The sequence below is a fragment of the Dromaius novaehollandiae genome, chromosome 15 (assembly GCF_036370855.1).
Source record: "Dromaius novaehollandiae isolate bDroNov1 chromosome 15, bDroNov1.hap1, whole genome shotgun sequence".
NCBI lineage: Eukaryota > Metazoa > Chordata > Aves > Casuariiformes > Dromaiidae > Dromaius > Dromaius novaehollandiae.
In genome coordinates this window covers 9,489,140-9,511,876 of record NC_088112.1, presented here as the reverse complement: position 1 = coordinate 9,511,876, position 22,737 = coordinate 9,489,140, and positions in this window count along the sequence as shown.

Here is a 22,737-nt window from a genome sequence, read left to right as displayed (position 1 = left end):
GCCATAAAATGGGCCAATAAGGACAACTGGAAAGACAATAAGTATAGATGTCTAAATGTCAACATCAGTTAGGCAACTTCAACTATCATTAACTGTCTTTAAAATCTTCATGTTGAAAAATTCAATCAAGCACAACAAGTATGTGGAATAGCCAAGAAATGAACTCAGGCCTTACAAATGCCTGTGCAATATCTAAACCACAAAACCATTCCTGATAACTAATATGGTACATTATTTGAAAAGCCCATTAAGTTCTTATATGCCTGTTATTTCTTTGTAAAGACAGATATGGGCAAAGATTTAAATATTATGATTCCTTTGAGTTAGCAACAGTTATAGGAGTATTTTGAGCATCACTGCGTAGGAACTAGATCAGTATGCTGAAGAACCTATGGTTATATTCCAATGCCTGTGAATTTTGGTAAATATTGCAGATGTACTGGATAAAGCTGTAGTGAGGCTGACATCACATGGATACTTTTATCAGACACTAAGGAAGAATAGGGAAAATCCTAGCAGTTCTGAAGCTATACTTCAAATGGAAAAGTTTCATTTGACATTAGCCAGAAAGGCATGGAGCACTGCATGTGCTTATCTTTCACAGAATGTTTGGAGTGTTTGAATGTCTGAAGATTTCCAAACCATTCAGGAGGAAAAGAAAGATTAATAACCTTACTTTTTGTTCAGTTTCATGTTCAGTATTTTCACTTGTCTCAACAACACACTTTTGCATAAAAAGGGATCTGAATAACCATTTTACAACTACAACTACTTTACAACTACAAAAATATTCCCTCTGCCAAAGTAGGTATTTCCTTTTCACATGCTCACTGATACAACCTGAGCTGCAAGTCATGATTGACATTTAGCTAGGAGAAAAGATACCTTTTAACTTTCATACACCAACCTCTCAAATCATTTAATATAGCTCACCCAGTTTATCTACTTCAGAGAAAATAGCTGAAAACAATGGAAAGTACTATTACAGTGTAAATCATTCCTCACAGACAGAGTGATTGGTGATGGCAGCTCCTTTTGATCCTCAAGGGCTTGACAAAAGTCTAAGTCAATGGAAACATTCTCAGTTTCTAAGGCTATACGTGTCCTAATTTGCAAAATGTCATATGCACCAGTGGTACCATCTTTTTAATATCTGAGATCTCTAAGAAATTATGAGATAACACATGGATTGGTGAGCAGTCATAAACTTTTAGCCTCAGGACAGAAGTTGTAGCTTGACATGCACGCATAAATTGAGAGGGTAATAGTGCAGAAAAACCTCAACACACAGATTCAGATATTGTTTTCAGATGCCAGCATTTCAGCTACTAATATATTAAAGAGCATCTGAGTTGTTGCGGTCAAACTGCACCCAACCATATCTGACATTGGTTGAGGGAGAAGAAAAATCTTCAGAATCAAGTCAAGGAATTAAATTATTCCTTTTGTTAATTTGATCTATTTTTGAGAAAGGCATGTGGGGGTGTAATGTAGTCATCACTAACCCTGAGTAATTAAGGCAGCAATAACAGCAGGACCTGCATTCTGTCACCTCCAACTTGTTAGGACACTGTATTCTTTAATTATAGATGTCATAAGAGAGATCTGAGCCCACCTGGATTAAGCATTCAGTTGGACAGATGTATTTTGTCATTTATGATTTGAAAGTGTACACCTCAAACAAATAACAATTTCTGCAGACTCTTATAGCTCACTCCCTTGGTAAGAAAAAGCAGAGTTCTTTGGAGCACATCATACTATTGTTCTGAACCCCAGGTTGGCTCCTTTATCCTCTAGTTATCACCATGGTAGCTGTGCTTTTAAAAAGCCATACTATTAACACAATAAAAAGTGAAGGACTCAGGAACCAGGCAAGGAGAGTTTATTCATCAAGAACCCTAGACGATGTCAACATTTACTAGAAAAAAAATACAGCCAAGGTGATGAACTGATGAAGTTTAATATCCCTGGGTTTATATTTACGAGACCTACTGAAATAATCAAAGACAATAGCTTAAATAATATATAAATTATTAAATATTTATATTATATACTTAATATATATAAATTATATATTTATAAATAGGAATTATGCATTAATTAACTGAAAAGCCAGGAAAAGTCAGAATTCAGTGCAGATAAGGATTTTTTATTATACTTAATACATAAAGTATATGAAGAGTATGTACCTTTGATGCAATTTAAATTGTATTTGATAACAACATCCCATTAAAATATATAATCCAGTGGTTAACAAGCTAAGTTTTACCATCAATAAAGGAAAGAGGGGGAAAACAAATCTTGCTTTAGAATCCTAAGGGAAAAAGATCGCACTTCTGTAGTGGAGATGGTTCACTGGAACTCTAGAAAAAAACCTGAATTTATATATCATTTTTAACTGTGTTTCTCATTATATCACATCACAGTGGATTTTTACATAGTACATTATTTTGGCCCCAGTGTTCCACTGCCTGCAAGTATCCACAGGTACTTTTTTCCAAGTGAAGACAGCTGAATTGAGCTTTTTCATTGGAAATAGTGGACATACTGTAGGTCTACTTTAGAAATTTTGAAGCAGATTTTAAAGCAGATTTTCTGGTTTTGTTTTTAAAGTAGATATTCTTGCTATTTTAGTTGCCTGTCAGAACCTTTTTGGAGGGGGCAACTAATTTTATCTGATTTTGATCAAGTGAATGTTTTTATTGAGGAGGAAAATTAGTAACTTTTAAATATGATTTTTTTTTACATTTTAAAGAATATAAAACGTACGCTCTTTTTTGAGACCATGAAAGATTCTGTCCTTTATTAGAGTTTGCAACTTTTAATGCCTTTAGCACAACTGAGCAAAATAATGTACTCCAATATATTGAACGTGAGGATTTCGGGTAAAAAAAAATAAAGTCTAGTTTTAGGATCATACTGGTTCCAAGATTGCTCTTTACTGCATAGACCGCTACAAACTTTTTCACTGACCCTGCTAAATGAAAAGACTCTCAGTTTATCTATCCCAGTTTAAAGGGCTCTGGGTCAAACCAGTAGCTCCTGTTCAGCAGGTGAGGTTGTAGAGATGGATGCTTGGATTCACTGATTTCTAAGGATATAAAGTTCATCTGTAAGAAACCATTCACACCACTGGGGCCTAAGTATGTTTTATTGTAAAGGACTGAGACTTGTATTGGGAACAAAAAATTATACATTTTGATCAGAATCTTCCTTTACTTGGTTAGTGACAGCTCAATTACTTTTTAGTGTAAAAGGACTGCGAACTCATTACATTTACGATTTAGACGTTGCAGTACCTTGGATGTTAAAAACAACATATCAGTGTCAATAACTCTGATGCCAGTGGCTGAACTAGCAGAAGGTGAAAGGTTAATATAACAGTAAAAACAGATGGATAGTCATATGAAGAAATGCAAATATATAATGTAAATAAGCAAATAATTTCAACTGGCCAATGTAAACCAAATGTAGTCTGTGATACTGGGATAGGCCAGCCAATAAAGAATCCTAGGAGACATTTTGGAAAACATGGTACAATAAGCAGCATTTAACTCAAAGTGATTTTAGTTACAATTGTTAGTTCCAACTATAGCATCCACTTTCATAAAGGTTAATACTCTGAAAAACTATCAAATGCTGCTTTTGGTAGGCCTGCTGGGAATCAGGAGTACTAATACGTAATCTTATGAGGAGTGAACACATTCTGTTGGAAATAGCTGCTCTCACTAACCTGATTTTTTCCATTCCCATTTTCAAGTAGCCTTTACCCCCAATAATTGGTTTATCTTCCCCTAAACAGAGCTCAGCTTAGGCCAGTTAACCCAAATTCTCTGCTTTTATCCTTAATGTTATGGTCTAAGCACCTGAAACAGAATGTTTTGAGAGGAAATCCACAATTCAAGAACCCTGAAAAATTTAACTCTATAAATTATTGTAACTGATTCATAAGAGAAGCTATTAATATTCAAGTAATCTGTTAATATCCTAATAATCAACAGAGAGAAGTGCGGGAAAATATATGTGAACATTCAACTGTCAAAAAAGGATAATCGAGCCTCAATGACTGAATTTTCTGATTTTTGAGACAGAGCAAGACTGGACATTAGGTGAGGTCGTGGGCATTTTATTTATATTTTGCTGAAATAATAATATGCCTGAGTAGTTAATGGATCCCATTATACAAAAGGCTGCCTGAAGAGCATTCCATTTGTCATGTCAAATTGGTACGGCAAGGTGCTAAAGATGGTGTTTTGTGTGAACCGAATTAGTGGCATCTGATGAACTTTCCTAACTTCCCTGAGCTATTGCAGTTATCATTGATGTAGTAAGACCTATAAAACAAATTGCAAGTAATGCTTATTTTGTACCTATTGGTAAATTACATGACTTCTCTGCCAAACAAGCCTCACAAGCTGCCATACCAGCTGGAAATACTTCTGTTTAGTGTAACAAGTGCAACTCTGAACAGCTTTTATAGATATGACTAATTCAGTTTAGCTTCACTGTAAATTAATGCACTGGGACAGCCAATAGTATAGCCATTAAATGAATGAAATGGCTGTGGAATTGTCAAAATTTCTCCCTTAGCCTGCATTCAAGAAGACGATTTCAGTTACATGTGTCTCCAGTCAGAGACAGGGACAGTTAGACATTACATTCAAACATGCATGATCTTTCTGAGAGAGGAGTCAAACAATACTGTCTGTCATACCCTCTAAACACTGCTACGTGCATGCTTATGAAATTTAGTTTAGTTAACATGACAAAAGAGATAACACTGCAATTAGAAAAAGAATGCACCCTATCAGGTAAAAGCCTGTCCAAACAGATGGGCTTTCCAATACACTTGAAGGTCAACAGATTCTGAATTTGCCTATGAGTTTGTCCATAATCACAATAGTTTAAGCTTTTTCTATTGCAGCTCCTGGATCTAACCTGTACATCTCTAGACAAGTAAAAGATCAGGCCAAAACAGCTATCCAAGCAAACTGAAAGCAGAAACTAGGTCCTCTTTCATTAAAGAAAAAAAGTCTTGTTAGCCCTGACTGGGAGAAGATTGATAGATAGTTGATAGCGGTTGGTTCCACTGTGGACTATTTGGATTTCACTTGTAATTAAAAAGAAAAAACAAATAGAAACTAGAGGGAGAAAATTTCCTCAAAGATTCTTCTGTGGGACTTGCTCAGAAAAGATGGGAGCCTTTGAAGTAAGGAAATTTAAGACTGAGGTAGTCTGCTTAATCATTAGAGGATTCTTCTCTGTATTTGAATTCTCCTTTTTTGTTTGGTTAAGTATTATTTATGGTGAAGTACTTAAGTGAGGTTTAAATGCATACACAAAATGCAGTTCCACATGGAATACTGCTGTTTTAGTATGGCTTAATGGCTTCTCCAGTTATATGGTCAAAGCAGTAAATTCATACTTCAGACTATTTATATATATATGGATGGAAGAATGGATTTGAAATTCTGAATCTTATTCTTTGTTCAGATGGAATAAAAAGCACCTACAGAATGTGTTAGTTAAATAACTACCTGTTGCTCTTACTGAGGTTTTCTAATGCTTCTTATTCTGTTCCTCTTGATTAGTCTGTTTACTTTCAGCCTTTCTTTCTCTCTTCTCCTCTCCTTCTTCCCACTTTTCCTTTTAGAGACCTTTGTTTTGTAAGAAAAAAAGTTCCCCAAACCATTAAAAAACAGCCTATCCTCTCTGATAAATTACCACCATGTAAGACTCAATAGCAGAGTTAGAAGAAAATTCTAATCAATTGGGAGCACTCTCTCAGGAAGTCTCTTTCCCTATTAATCAATCCCATCCTTGCAGTGTGGTCCATAAAAGCAAACTATTTCTATTTAATTCACTTAGCTATATCTGAAGGATATTCCCCTCCATCTCTCTGTCTTCTCTCAACATCTTGCTTCTTTCTTTGCCACAGGAAACCCAGGGATCTACCAAGCTTAACTTAGACATTTTAAGGATGCAAAAAAAAAAAAAAGAAAAAAAGAAAAAAGAAAAAAGAAAAAAGAAAAAAGAAAAAAGAAAAAAGAAAAAAGAAAAAAGAAAAAAGAAAAAAGAAAAAAGAAAAAAGAAAAAAGAAAAAAGAAAAAGAAAAAGAAAAAGAAAAAGAAAAAATAATCAGCATGCAAGATGGAAAATAAGAAGGTAGTTTATTAAGAAACGTTCGTGATAACATGGCTCACCCAGTCCATAGTACAAAACATTTTCAGTACTAGACTTTATTTCCTGGTTTCTTGTCTAAACCTCAAAGCTATAGCTCGCTTTGCGCAACTGAACAGCTCTGACTATGCTAAATAATGTATCTTACTCTGGGATTCAATTTACTGCATTAGCCCATAGTAGTATCTCTCACTCTCTAGCTCTTTGTAAAAAACAAACAAACAAACAAAAATTTAGGGATTTATGTTTTAGAATAATGAAAAATGTATCTTTGCAGGTCCAGTATCATTCCAAGTCAGAGTAAAAACTTCTGTTCTTTAAAAGAAGCTCATCCCATCAACTCAGTGCACGTGTGCAATGCAGCACAGGTTTTTAGGCAAATAAAAAGCCAGATTTGGCATTTTAACAAAGTGCATTGATTCTATTGAAAATGCTTATGTACAGCAGCAATCAGATGTACTGTATATGCTTCAGATTATTTGCCTAAAAAGGCAGGGGTATCTGGCTTTGACAGAGGAAAGTCATGACCTACAAACAATATTAGTGTTCTTTGAAGGAATCAGTAAATATCTGAATGTAGTATACTTGGATTTCCAAATCCTTTGGACAAAGTCCTCAGCAAAGGTCTGAAAAGACTTTGCCTTCATTTGCAAGGGGATGATTTTGTCTTAAGACAAAATGAAAGATCCTCCTGTTAAAGTGTTAAACAAGAAAACAAAGGCGGAAATAAATTATACGATTTCACAACAGAGGAGTTTAGTGCTGGAGCCTCAAAGGTAGATATCCTGGACCTGTGTTGCAGATGTACATATTTATACATATATGATCTGAAAAAGCAGTCAAAAGCTAAAATGACTATGATAAATGATTGACAATAAAATTGAAAGTAAAGCTTACTACAAAGAGCTGCAGAAAGATCTCGTAGTGCAATGTGACTTGGCAATAAAATTGCAGATAATATGCAGTATGCATAAACACAAATTAATGCACAAAGGGGGAAAAATCCCTAAGAACATTTACATAAACAATTGTTCCAAATTACTTTTTATTAATCAGAAATAAAACTTGACGTCTCTTTTGGAACGTAAACTTTTTCCTCAGCAGCAGTCAAAGAAGGTTTAAAACATTAGAGTAATGGGTAAAAGAACAGACAGCAAAACAAAAGGCATTTTTATCTAATTGTGCAAATCCTTCTTGCATCTCTCAAGTAGTTCTAGTCACCCAATCTCAAAAAAAAATGATGTAGCAAAATTAAAAATGTAAAGACCAGAGTGACAAGGAGGTATAGAATAACCTACATAAGTTGAGAGACAAGGATACTGTACAATTGCACTGTAAATGAGCTGGAAAGTACCCTGGCTGGGGAAAATTCTGGTTAAAAGCAGTAGTAATAAATTTAATCAATTCTGACATCATCTTCACCATATGGTCACACAAAAAGCGCTTGTGCCAGTACAAGTGAAAAGGCAGCATGGGGACAGGGACTGAATGACTAGGGGGATATTGGAAATACTCCTTTCAGTGACTGTGTAGGCTTAAAATGTTTGCAAAACAGTAGAATAACTAGACCACAACTCTTCACCTCAGAAAAAAGGCAACTGTGGAGCGGTATACAACTAGCAAAATAAATATTTAATAAGCAAGCCCTTTTATATAATTTTTGTCAAAATCATGACTGAAAGGAACAAATTTTGCTCCACCTCATGCTTCAAAATCGGGTGGGTGCCAGTTTACAATTATCAGACAATCCTTTCTGTACAACACAGGTCATTCTTCAGGTATTATACTTATGTTAATTAATATACTTGTGTTAATTAGGCTATTGAACAACTTACCAAATACAGAAAATGTTTGTGTATAATTTTTTTCTGTTACACAGCTGTTTTAAAGGAGGGGAAAATTCCTTTTGTTAATTTGATCACTTCTGTAACTGTGAAAGAAATAACTGTGTCAAGTTTTTCTATATAATTTACCACTTTCTGTAAATATTTGCATGTCTTGACCCACAGCTAACACTCTGTTACTATTCCTAAACATTCAATTTTATCTCTTTCAATTTATCCAATTTTATCCCTTGCAAGTTCACGGATAGTGAAAATGGAAAAGGCAACTGTGAGAAATGAATGAAATAATGAATCAGAATGGATAACCTGAAAAATGGAACAGATACTATCCACAAATTCCTTTCAATGTCAAATACTGAAAACTTTCTTTTACCACTCCTCAAAACTGAGATAGCTTACAAATAAAGTTAAATATCTTCCATTCATAACAAAGTCAGTGGAATACCAAAAGGTGTTAAAGCCTGATCATATTTGTGATGACTGCTCAAAGTTTGGAAATCACTAGCTTGCTCTTTCTTTCACATACTACACTAGCTAGACCTACTATCAGGAGAAAAACAAAGCAACTGGGTTTTTAGTATCATCACCATCCTAGAATGGGACAAAGACAACCTTTCAGCTTCCCAAGATCAATATGTCCCCAAAAACTCGAAAGAAAAATGCAACTTTATGGCAGAAATGTAAGTAAGAAAGCAATCTGTGATGAGCAATGACTACAAAACACTGATTCTCACAGAAGCTGGCAATTAAAGACAACTCTGAATTTAGATCCGAGTCTTGAAAACCTTTTTCTCTGTAGTTTTTCAGAAATATTTTGTTTCTTAAGGGAAAATAAACTCACAGCCCATATACAGACAGGACATAAACTTCTGGCTCTCAAAGTTTATAAAATAACCAACATTCAATCTCCTTCAGTTTCTTCTATCTCTCACTTTGTTCAAAAATTAGCTCCAATTTAAAAAGTGTTAAAACTGAGGTCCTTCAGCCTATGAGATATTATGTAACAACTCAGGGAAACCCATCTGGCAAAAAGGTTTCAGAACGGATGGATAGTTAAATTTGAATCACTCAAGATATCTTAAATATTTATAAAAAAATTAGGGAGAGAAAGACTATTAAGCATCCCAAAGCGCTATTTTAGCTTTGGTATGATTCACACTGGAAACAACTCATTCTCAGATTAAACACAGCCTAATGCAAAGCCAGCTGATCAGGCCACCATCTTGAAGGAAGGCTCCAGGTGGCTGATCTTGATGCACCTGGGTACTGCAATTTTCATCTAAGCAGAAAAAGGTGAGTCTATGCACACTGCATGTTTGAGTCACAAGGGTTCCACTAAGTATTAGGGCTATGATAGCAGAAAGGATTTTTCATGGCAAAGCTAGAGTGGCTTAGTGCAAACAAATTTTTTTGTCTTTAGATTTGGCTGGCAGGATTTGTCTTTAAAACCTGCTATGGTTTAGGGATCCAGAGGCAAGGGCTGGTTCATACGGAAGGCTAGGATGAGCATTCAGAAGATCCAATAGCAGACTAGTCTATGCAAAGCTATAAAAAATAATTGGTTGACAGCAGAAACAGGATTGTTTATTTGGGATTTAAAAGACTTAAAAACTACCATATATTGGTGGATCATTGTTCCACCTTCTCACCCAGTAAGAGTCTCAGTTAGACTGTCCCAATGCATACACATACAGGTGTTGGGCATGCCTTAAACTTGCCTAAAGAGATCCACCTGAATAGTAACAAATAAAAATTGCAGTCTGCTGTTTTAATTTACTCACTTGAGTGCAGTGTCACTCCTGTGTCGGAGTCAGTATTGTGCACTGCAGATCATCTTCCCAAGCAAGCTGCAGCCCTGGGTTGAATAAATTAATTTAAAAAAGAGAAAAGCAAAATGTTCTAGGTTTGCTTTTTGTTTCTTATGAAATCCTCAACAGGATATTTCAAGCTTCAGTTTGTGTACATGGAACACAACTAAACTAAAAAAAAATGTATTTTTTTTCTAAAAAAATGGGATGAATTCCAGAGTCAGTTAGGGAAAAAAAAAAAAAAAAAAGAAAAGAAAAGGGAAAATGAGTAGGACTATTACTGAGAACTGAGTGATAGAAACATATTCTCTTGTCATTTTATGTGAACAGTTTTCAGCCTTTTGCAGGTTATTATAAATGAACCATTTTTACTCTCCCTTGACCTGACCAGAGAGTTTATTTCACTCTCTGATGAAAGGATAATTTGTAATAGAACATACAATCATTTTGCACATTACTTTGGCCTCCCCACCTTTTACTTCATATTTCACACACCTACTCATGCTGCCTCCTTCCTCTCAACCGCCCTTTTTTGAACGAAGTACCCAGATCCTGAAATCTTTCTCAGAAATGCACACAAGAACATATTCCTTGGCAACATGACTCACCCCAGTGTCTTAGCCTCATTAGTAAGGAAGGCAGATGCCTAGCTATCAATGCTGTCTGCAGCACGTAACTTTTTATAAAGCATCTTTTTATTTATATATATATGTATGTATGTATGTTCATATGTCTCGGGAAAACAGAACTAACTTTTGATTGAATAAGATTCCCTCATACTTACAAGTGCCTTGTTTATTTTATACTGCATGGTTATCTTTTTTTTAATTTTGACATGCAGTATGCTAACTTAGAAAATAGTAAACCCCCTTTGGGACCTTTCCCTCTAAATGCATTGCATATTCCAAAACATCAATGGCAGAATCTTTTATGCTGTAACAACTGACAGTCTGCATACTTTAATCAAGCCAGAAAGTTTTAATTATACTGCTAGAGGCATCCCATTAACATTTATTTTCTTTAATAAGGACTCTGTACAAGAGATTCAAAAAAAGGTAGAGCTTGCAGTTCATTGGTAAGAAAGAGGAGGGCACTCCTCTGTTTCTTAAATACAGCCAAATACGAACACTATCACTATGAAATGAAGATAAAATTTGTTTTCTTTTATGGCAAGGAAGAGAAAATCATATGTTTGATACTGTTAATTATAATGCATTTGGACACTGTAACTGCTCTAACAATAGCAGGACCTTTAAATAAAATTCTCCTCCCTACCTATTTCCCTTTCTTCTGTCTTCTGGCATTTAATACTGGGAGCGGGCAGCCCCATGCAGTTGGGAACTGTGCACCTGAACAAATACAGCTGTAAGAACAGCATGCATCTTGCCCTATTTAAGCTCACCTTGAACAATGACAAGGCAGGGGATTTTAGTTTGGGAAATGGAGCATCAAATATGAGGCCTCCTCAGATGCCTGCTTTGGGAAAGAAAGGGAACATTATGAAATGATCACACTTCGCAATTTCTGTTGGCCTCTGAAACAGATTAAAAAATAAAAAAGCAGAAGGGCTCTGCTGTCATCTACTGCAGAGATTTTCTCCTCTTAGAATGGTAGCATAACTTCTCATAAAAATTTACTTTAGATGTAAATGTTATTGTAGCATTGCCATTTAAGCCACAATTTCAGATATTGTTGAATAATATTTTTTGATATTTCAAGGAATAGAAAAAAGTGTATGGAATTAAGGATCTACTTGCGATGGCCTGTATTTTTGGACCTGAATTTATCACTTGCCCTGTGTTTTTTATAAGAATGAGCTTATTAGCCCCAGGGTTCTTGACTGTATTCCAAACCAGGTAGTTCTTTCTCCATAAATTCTCTTTAATCTTCATTTGGATACACTATTTCTCTCTCTGGTTTGAAAGCACTATTTATGTAGCATTACCATTACAGGCTGTTGCTGATTCTTTCTCCACCATAGATGGCAGCACTGTAAGAGAAAGAAAAATAATCTGTATGTGATCAGTAACGGCTGGGAGATTACAGCTAGAAGAGATACAATATATAGGATTGTTAATGGATATCACAGTAGCAGGGTAATAGACAATTTGGCTGAAATTGCTCTTAAATATCAGATCAGCTCTATTCACAGACTTCTCATTTGACTTTGTTAAGATCCATACAGTATATTTAAAATGGTATAACCACCTAAAAACATAGGAAAGATATCTCTTCCAGAAGAGACTTGAATGTCCAATATGTATATTACATGGAGTTTAAACTCCCAGATCGAAAGATGCAACTTTGCAAATATGCCCTTGGATTGCATGGACAAGCATATAAACTAAAAAAGGGATTTTATACTAAAGTTCTCCAGATACATAAAGTTCTGCTTCAGTAAATGACCAGAAACAACTCAGTCCTAGCGGGAATATGTATCAAGTGCCTCACTGCAGTCAGCAATCTAAGCCTTCCTCTGCCTTATTCTGCTATACGCCTTGAGCCAGTAGGAGTTAGAGTGTACTTGCAACAAACTCGCTTTTTCTTAAAAAATAAAAATTCCACAAATTGTTTTCTTTTTTAAAATGGACAGAAAAAGAGGCTGATTCTCTTTTCCCCTTGCTTTTTGGCCAAAAATTTACTAGCTGGAGCACTGACCCAGGATCAGTTCTCGTTCCCTCTTCGATGCAGTTAAAAAATCTATGTATCTACCACTTAACAAAATGCCCAGGCACAAGGGCAGAGACACTTTCAAGCTTCACACAGAGGCTGTGGCATTTTGCATATAAGAATTAGAAGACTACTTGTTAGAGTAGGGGGAAGAAAGATGGAGTTTTACTCTCTGGCCGATGAATTAAGGCATGTAATTGGGAAGATGGATTCCTGGGATGAGAATGGAATGGAATCTGGGATGGATTCTCCAGAAGAAGCACGAGTGTAATATAAAATGATTAGGAAAAAGAAAAAGGGAAGGAAAAGGGATCTTTTCTTAAGTGCCGTCCATCTCTTTTCTTTTTCTCTTTCTTAACTGGAACCAATTCTCCAGTTCAGGCTAACTCCAGGAATTAGTACAGTACATGGAGTGTGCAGTGATGGCTTATGTAATGACACAATTACAGCTGTTCCTATCTGGAACACAGGTGTCCCCTTTTGATATTTTTCTGGCTGGACAGCCAGCATAATGATTTTTTGGAGATCATCCACAGTCATTTCATAAAGAGAATTGTACATCTTCACTGCCACTAATTATAGCAATCATCTTCCCCCATAACAAGCCAAGAACTTGAGCCAGAGCAACTAATTTCACTTTTACTCCCAACTCTGAGTTGCTACTATATTATTCAACCTTCTTTCAATTAAAAATTGTCAAAATGTTTAGGTGGACTTGAAGCAGAGAAAGCAATAGTATTTGCTTCAAGATGTAGATTACTTTCTAGATGCAGACTGTTCAGTAACACTGAATTTAACTGCAAAACAGAAGAAAGCTACGTTTTGAGGTGTTTCTCAGGAGAGTAGGTGACAGTTATGTTGTAATATCATATTTGCAGAGAAACATTCTTATGATTAAAAAGTACCTCAAAAACACTGGTTGTGTCAGCAACAGTATATGAAATTGCCCTCAATATTATCTCAGTTTTGATGAACGAGAAAGAAGGACTAAACAAGTCAGCTGTGTCAGTAGTGTAATTTTGTAAACTCTCAAAAATACTATTTATAGATTTGAAATTAATGTCCAGCACATTTGTATGGGAGCCAAAGAAATAGAACAATGGGAGTAAGATGATAATGGATATATTCAGTAAAAATAATGAAATAATGACATTTTAACATCTGTGACATTCAGAAAATTCTCGTAGAGATCTCATGATTGATCTGAAATTTAGCTGTGGCATTGAAAACTATACAATATATAGGAGTATGTCAAAAGCTGGACACTATTCAGAGAAATTAAAATAATGAAAAGAATTCCATGCTTATTGTCTCTAGTAACTTCATCACACAATTTGCTGTATTTTTGAGAATAAAGATATTTGTTTCTAATCATTACCTCTGTCCTGTAGGCATCATATCCTAAAGTCTTGCTAGATAAATTCTGTTCCATGCATTGCCAGTGATAAATATTTTGTTGTTCGAAAGTTATTTATACTTATGCAAACAGGCCATTTTCAAATAGCACGTCTAGTTACAACTTTGAAATGCCAATTCCAGTAAGTAACTGCTACAGAGCAAACTAAGAAAGGGATTTAATTTAATTTAATTAGCTTTCATTTAAGTTAACAATTCTTTTACAGACTGAAGATGAAGATCATTTTTTGCTTCTGCATAGAACATGACAAATGGCTGAAGTTTTGCTAGGCTGCTTGAGCTACCTTTTCTGTTGACTGGGATAGAAATTTAATTTTTGCATTCACAGATTATTAGCTAGACACACAGTGTGGGACTGATCTGACCTAACTCAAACACCTAAATGCTAGATCCATAAATCTGAGCTATACACCCCCAGTTCCTTCAATAATTGAAGGACGAGCATCTTTAAATGTCTAAAATTATATCTCATAAATCTCATCTCTCTCTCCCTAACACATTCCAAATAAAGAATTTACCCTTGAAAAGTACGCATGTGAATGTCTTAAAATTATTCAGATATCCCATGTCACCATTATGCAGTGTCCTGTTTACAGTGCACATTAAGAGAATGAAATGGAAGTGATAATTTGTTGCATTTTGATGCAAGGTCTCCAAATCTTTTCTATATTCTTTACTGTCAATACCAAATGTCATAATGTTGAACTTACTAGCTTGTAATGGAACTTCAGCTGTTGTTCTCTGTTTCTTCATAGCCTTAGTGTCCTTAAGCGTTCTTGAGAGATTAGGATAACCTTGAGTTAAATCAAAACAAAAGAAAACGCAGAAGTAATTTATTGCAAGCAGTACAACTGAGGGGGTATTATGTTGATAAGGGAATAGCCCTGGAACACGACAAATGCAAATAAGTCAGGCAGCAATGTACTGCATGTTTAAGAACTACTTATATAATAAGTACAGGAGAAATGATCTCTTGGAGATGCACTATTGCTTATCGATTCTCCCTTCATAAATAAAAGCATATACATTTGTAAAACTGATTAATAAGAACATGCAGAATCAATTCAAATAAACTATTTTACCTATTTTAACCAGTGTACATTTATGGGATTAATTTTAAGTAAGACAGTCAGCTCAAAATACATTTCAGAACCAATAATTAAAACCATAGTTAAAATAAGACCATATACTGTCCTATTTACAAGATAATTTTTCTAGTTAGTAGAATGGTAATTATGAGAGCAATACAAGTAAAGGTAGACAGCTTCAAAAACATTCAGAAAACAATCCTCCTGAAATTTTATGAAGTTATAGAATTAAAAGGTGAGCAGATAAAAAAAACAATAGACAAACATTTTGTAGCTTAAGCTTTGCTTAGGAAATTCCTCTTTTCCTCTCATTCTCCCCTGAAAGCATTTTCAGTCCTTCAAGACTGTAGCATGACATTTCTAGATGCTTATGTAGCTAATGCACAACTGGGGTTCTAGTTTATCCAAAATGTAGTTAAGCAAGCAGGAATTAACTCAGAATAATGAAATCAGTATTAATTTATCATCCTTCCAATTACTCAGATGTCACAAGATCTCCTTTTACCTCCAACTGGCTGTTTTCTTGCAGTCAGCTCTACTGTATGTTTAGTATGATAGCTCTGTCCTTTCAAGTGTTTTGATATGCAAGAAAACAATATTCTCTCCAAAGGCTTACAGCTGCCATTGGTTTGCTACTGACTGACAAATAACTCCCACAGTGCACTTTCTTTTTTAAACCTAGTAAATCTAAAAGGTTATCTATTCTCCCTTCCTTGTTTGGAGAGGTATGTCTCTGCAAACACTTACATGATAAGGTACAACATTATTTTGTCTTTTCTTCAGTGAGCTAGCTAACAGAAAGTGAGAGAAATGTAAAGGGTAGATAGCGTAGAAAAATATATTTCAGATAGGATATGAACAAAGATGAAGAGTCATTAAAGCCAAATATACAAAGAAGATTTCCTGTTAGAACTACAGGTTCTAACCTGTAGGTTTTCACCCAAGGTTTTCACATAGGTGAAAATGTCACAGAAGCAACATAATACTTTTGTGTTTGAATTTCTGTGTCTGTCCATGACACTTTCCACAGTGGTATCTGAACACCTCACCCACATCAGTTAACTAGATTTCATTACACTATCCATGCAAATCCCGGAAGGTATCAATCATGAACATTTTACAAATAAGAGCTGAAGAAACAAAAAAAATTATGGATCTTCCAACATACCAAACAGTAATTGCTCCCAAATTTTGCTTGAGCTGATGAGAGAAATATTTGTCAAAACAGGAAACCAGATTTCCAGTATCTTGTACATAATGTCATACTTCCTCTGTAGCCATCCCACATCTTTTGTTTCTGGAAGTCAGCCTGTTTTATCCTATGTTTTCCATAAGAACTCAAATCTGTGGTTAAGCTACTGACATTTTTCAGAAAGTATGGATGAAATCTTTGATCCTTGGAATGGCAAAATATTTACTCTACAGGCAAAGAATTTTATTTCTACTTCCTTAGTACTAACAATTTAAAAACATGTTCGTATCCGTCTCTCTGTCAGTCAAATAACGTCATCTTTTCTGAATATTTTTTCAAAAAAAGTTGTCCTTTGAAATTGATTTCAGTTTTTCAATCAAAGTGAAATCACAACTTCTTTACCTTTCCACTTTGTATTTAACTAGGGTTGGCACAGACTTTTTTCTCTTCAGATATTCAAATTATTTTTATCTACTGAAATTAATGCAGGTTTGTATGGTATATTAAGATACTGCCCTCATATAAGTCCCTAAAGGTTTTACGCACTTTCGCCTTACCTATAATGAAGTTTTCTAGTGATAGGTAAAGCAATAGTTTAGAGACTTTGTTGCCAATAATTGGTACAAAGCACTAATATTCAGAACTTTTCAATGTGTAAGATATTAAGGCAAAAATTTGTCCTCTATCTTGACAACTCCCTAATATCATTTATTACATAAATCTTTCTCTTTACAATACAGTTATTGATTTCTAGATACAAGAACACAGAATCTTTTCTTTCTCCTTTCCTGGAAACAAAAAGAGCTTTTACCCATCTTATGAGAGTTTTTGGCTCAAATCCATTCACTGACCTGGAAGAACTGAGAACCTGGAAGCCTTTTGACTTTTACGCTGACGGCTAAGGAGAAAAATGTTCACTGGAAACCTCAAGAACTCTAAAGGTCATTACATCTCATTCACACACTTTCTCTGCAGCTTTCTCTGGTTTGCTGTTGTTTGGCTTTTAGCTATACTGCTGCTTGTTTTCCTAAATTGTCAGAGGTACTTGGGGTGGGGGTTCTTTTCAGACTTGAGCTTTGTTTTGGGTTTGGGGTGGGCAATGAGGAGAGAGGAGGCAAGGAGCCCTGGCAATTACTGTTGAAGATGCAAAATTCTATAACTCAGCTATTTAAGTCCTTTTTGTGCTGAGGTGAAAGTGCTGGTACAAAAATCATCTAAATGATTTTTGGACTGGTGGGCCACCCCTTAACAATTTTCTTCATTTCAGACAAACAAATTTCCCTACTCTAATCTCTGTGTGAGAAAGCTTATGTTGAACAAATCGTGGCTATTGGTATTTGTATTCCCTGCACGGTCAGAGCACCCACACTATCTAGCTCATTACTGAAAATTGCTTTTGAATGCCTTCACTATGAAAGGTGCTATTATAGTATCAAATCCTACTCTAGTCTGCATCTCAAATTCTTGATTAAAACAGTATTTTGGGCTAACAGATTCTCTATTAACATCTCACCTGTATACTTTATCTTGAATAATTCCAAATAATTTGTTACAGATAAGGAAGGTTAGCGCTGCTTAGAATAATCATTTGCTATTGCTGCTTCAAATGAGATGTTTACTGCAACATTGCATTCAACAGTATAAAATATTACATTCAGTGAACTTCTAAATTTCTGTGGTGAATAGGAGCTACGTGACTGGGGCTAACATCACACTGATAGTGGAATTATATGTTCTTTAAACACGTAACTGAACAGTATATGCAGAATCAATCTTTTTTCATGCATATCAGATTGAAATAAAGTCTTGTTTATACCATTGCCATTAAATAATATATGCAGAAGTAGAACACTAAGATGTTTAGATAAAGGAGCTACTGTAAATCCAAATTATTAATTATAGTTAGAACTCAGTTACAGTGGGAGAGCATTTTGCCTCAGATGGGGGTAGGCCTTACAGATCATTTGCTGCTTCCCAGGAGATGACAGATTTGCAAGAAGTGTTTTTTTCCCCAGTTTAAGCCAGAAAACAGTTTTCAAGAATAATTTATCTACAGCTTGACAGTTATGGGCAGCTAGAATCTAATCAGATGCACAGCCTTAACATAGGTACCTAACCTTGTCTCTAGAGATAGAGGCTTGCCTAAAAGAAATTTGTTGTGTCCCTTGTCACAAAATAAACACTCTGAAAGCACTGATAAAGTATCGAGGGTGTTCCGGTAAAGGGAGCAGAGGCCTAATTTTATTATGTGCATTGAAGTCTGTAAACTCTAGGTGCCTTTGGCATCAGGGACAGCCTGAGAAGCCTGGTGCAAGTTTTTCCTGCCAAGGCAGAAAACAGCGGAAAATCCCAAGTGACTCTATTTCCCATCTCAAATAAGACTGTAGGAGTTGAGGACCAAAAGTCAAGCTCAAATGTTAGGAGTTCTAATTTCCTTGTCAGTTTTCTGATTTCCAAGCTCTTCAGAAAAAAACAGACAAAAAAAGGGGAAGTCTTGAGGACTACAAACCCTGAGGTACACCGTGCGGCAGGGGCACATGAGCCGCAGGCCCCTGAGGTCAGCCATTACGGAGCAGCAGCAAGGGCGGCCGTTTCATGAGACAAACCAAGTCTGAGGCACCCTGCACTGGGGCGGGGGACGATGCTGAGCTTCCAGGAGCTGAGGCCTGGAAAAAAGACACAAAAAGCGCAACTTGTGAGGGTCCTGAGGACACCGCCGGCCCTTCCCCTGCTATAGCAGGGCCTGGCTGCGGCCCCGACGCCACAGGGCTCCCTCAGATGGCATAGCTGAGGCGGTCTGGGAGGAGCAGCAGGAAGCCTTGCTGGGCCTTGACCCACACGGGGCAGCAGCGCTCACCTCTGCCCTCACATGAGCAAGGCCGCCACTGGCAGCTGCCCTGCACAGGCTCTGCACTCCCCTCAGGTGCAGCCAGACCGGGGCTGGCAGGGGCAGGCCGGGCTGGCAGCAGCCTTGCTCACGGGGTGGCCCCTGCTGCGGCTCCCCAGCAAGGCTCTCCTTGCTGCCCTCCTGCACCGCCAGCCCTCCCGCACGGGGCTGCGTGGCCACGCACAGTCGGCCTCCTGCCGCGGGGCCGGATCCTCGGCTGTGTCTTGCCACAGGGTGTGCATCTCATTTATCCACAGAGATCTGGCCCCCCGGGCCCCGCAGCCCCAACAGCGCAGGCTGCAGAGGATTCCCCTTGAAGAACACAAAGCCTTTTCTTTCCAAGGGAAACCACAGTCCCACATGTGAGAACGCACCTGGCAGGTTTGCTTTTCTGTGCTCCAACGTAGCTGTAAGAAAATCCCTCAGCTACATCTACAGTCAGCTCTTCCCCCGACACAGAAAGGCCCATATCTTGGCATACAAAAGCATAAAAGCACTGACTGTTTCAGAAGGGTTTATCACTCAAGACAACAGTGAGCAGCCTGAGACAAAGGTAGTTTCAGAAGTAAGCCAAGAAATCAGGTCAGACTTAGTTACCATCCGTGTATGCCAGGCCTTCAAGTGACTTAAATATGCATGTGAGCTGCTTCATCAAAGTACTTTCCTTACACACACAGAAGTTTCCTTCTACTATTAACACAGTTGATTTCCCAGACAAATAAAAGGCTGGTGTTAAAAATAAATACATCAATTTTAAGGAGATTGCTTTCATTCTTAAGTAACAGCCCACAGATTCCCGAAGGAAAGAACTACCAAAGCTGCAGTAAGGGTTGGCTGATACCCAGGGCCAGTTTAGTAGTGGGAAGATTTAGGAATTCCATCTGCGCAGGTATAACACCTCAGGCAAGATCTAGGGAGAGGAAAGAAAAAAACTAGACATGTATCTACACTTGCAAAATAGCTTAGCTGAATAATCTTAGGAAACAGTACAGGTAGTAGGAATGTATCAGGGACATTTTCCTCTACATCTGGAAAAGGTAATGCTGAAGATTGAAAATCTGCAATAAATATTGCAGTTCATAATATTCCAAAATCAATACTTACATATCTTAGCTGATATTTACATTTCCAGAAGACTTTTGGAATTAATTACTCATTGTAAACATTTCACAACCTCTGGAGAACTGTGCAGATTGGTTTTCCCTGCATATCTATGATAAGGCGCTCAATTTGGTTCAGAATTGACTGAGTAGTTAGCGGAAAAGTGGGATAAAGACATTTGAAGAGAGGTTTTTCATTTAATAATAATAAAAGTTATCCATGAACATCATAGACCTCAGTCAAGTTCAGCAATAAAATCAATTAGGATACAGTCAGAAATTGAATTTTGATCAAAAAAAGCGCAAACTAACTATTCCATCATTTGTGTTCCCTGCATGATAAATAAAAAGTCTGAAATCACAGTTTTCCCCAGTGATCTCCAAGTAACTCTAGGCTATAATCTTTCTTTGATAAAAGTATAGAGCAAAATATTTTCAACACTGAATTAAGTAAGAAAAAATATGCTTACAAAATTTTTCGACAACTCAGCCTCAGTTCTGATGACCTTGCTCTAAGCACCTCATAAATACTTTGAAATGGAGAACGTGACTGATGAGGAAGGACAAATAAGCTGAGTACTGTTGAGGTTCAAAGTTAAAAAATGCCTATCTTTCAGTAACAGATGAAACTTTGAAATTTGCTTGGTTTTGGATTATGTTACCAGTTTAAAATTGCCACACATTCATTATAATGTTAATAAATTTCTATAGTAGAGGTCTTCATTATGATCAACTTCTCTGTGGATTTGAATCAGAAACAAGCAAGATATGTTCAAAAGAAAATTCAAATCAATGAAATCTATTTCATTTCTTATCTTCAAATGATAATACATTTTTCTTCTCTTCCTAACTACAACATGGAGGCTAAAATGTGAATGATTCACCTTTGCTCAGCATGCACCATCCCCCCCACAGTTATGCGTGCTGACCACCCTGTGTCCCTTCTTGCATGGAGTTTGCACCAGTCTTGGTTCCACTTTGGTCTGAAGAAAAAAGCAGTGTTCCTCAGTGCCAGAGAAAGCAAGCCTAGTTGCTCATTGTGTGTGGTACACACAAAATTTAGTCAAAGACAGGACTGAAGAATAAGGACTACTGCTGTGAGAAGATGGGGAGAAACTAATGTTGAATGTGGAGCTTGAGAGCGTTTGACATGTTGGCACTAAATTTAATTCCTTTATAAAATACCATTTTGAAACCTCACATAAGAAAGATACGTTCACAGAGGGACAGAAAGAACTAATTAATCCTGCAATTAACTGAGCAAGTTAGCTGCAATGGTCTGCCACAAATTTCCTGTTTGGCCTTAGGGATATCCCTGTGGAAGTGGACCATCCGCACTAAGCCTATGGCTGATGAAATCACGTAGCCATGGAACTTACCTGCTAGAACATGCTCAGGAATATGCCTGGAATAGACCTTATGTTTTAGAGTACAGTAAAGAGTCAAGTTTCCTGTGCCTGGCCTAGCAGCCTTTGCCATTCTTATTTGCTTTTGTGATGCCATCTTACCTTTGATATCAGACAAGACTATAATTCCCTTGTACTGATAGGCAGCCCAGCATCGCATACCACTAGAGTAAATGGGATGTGTAAGTAGCCTGCACTCAGGCTGAGTTCAGGCTGACGGTGAAACAATATGAACGTAAGGAATTGTAAAAGTACTTTGGTTAGATCTATTTCAGGGTAAAGACTTACTTGTGATCACCCCTTCAAAAACAGATCATACTCATTTTCCTCACTTCTTGAGTGATCTCCAAACTCATAGAACCTCAGAAACATTTTAAGCTTATCACAACGTGTTTCATCCTAATCTGTATTACAGTCTTGTGTCCACAGATAAAATGAGGGCACTAGGATCAAAATTATTATGGAGTATCTAAATCAATCTGGTTTAAGTGAGCTGTGGAAAGTGAACACTTGAAGATTATACTGTGCAAAAGGGACTTGGGCAGCGAATTATATTGCTACAGACTTTTGAGATTTCAGAATGTTCACAATGTGTATTGCAACAAACTGAAACACTTCCAGAGCTTTTCATGACAAGGGACAGACGGCAGAGGTGTGTGTGTGGGGGGGGAAGACCCCTACATAAGCACCTAATATATCAGATGTTCACTTACACTGGAGGGAACCTATGTTTAGATTTTCAGTCTGCTAGATTGAGACCAGTAACTCTGAAGACAGTCTTCCTTCTACAGACACTGCTAAGGCTGTAGTAGGGAAATCTTTTGTTTTGCTCAGAATCAGTCTATTATTTAATCACAACCAGTCTCCTATGTAATCAGAAATTACCTAATGGAAAGGAAAAAGGATCTTTGTAAAAAAATGGCTTATGCTTTTCAGTGAAAAGTGTCAGTTCTGAACTGACATTTTGTAACAAAAAAAAGTATATCAGAAAATTCCAAGCCAGTTCTAGGAGAAAATCTTTTTTCATTCTTTTGTTTCAAATGTAAGCATTGCCACTATAATTAAATGATTTGTTTCACAATATAAAGCTCTTCTAGAAACTAATATTGCATTTGCATTTCTATTAATTATTTTGATTACAAGATA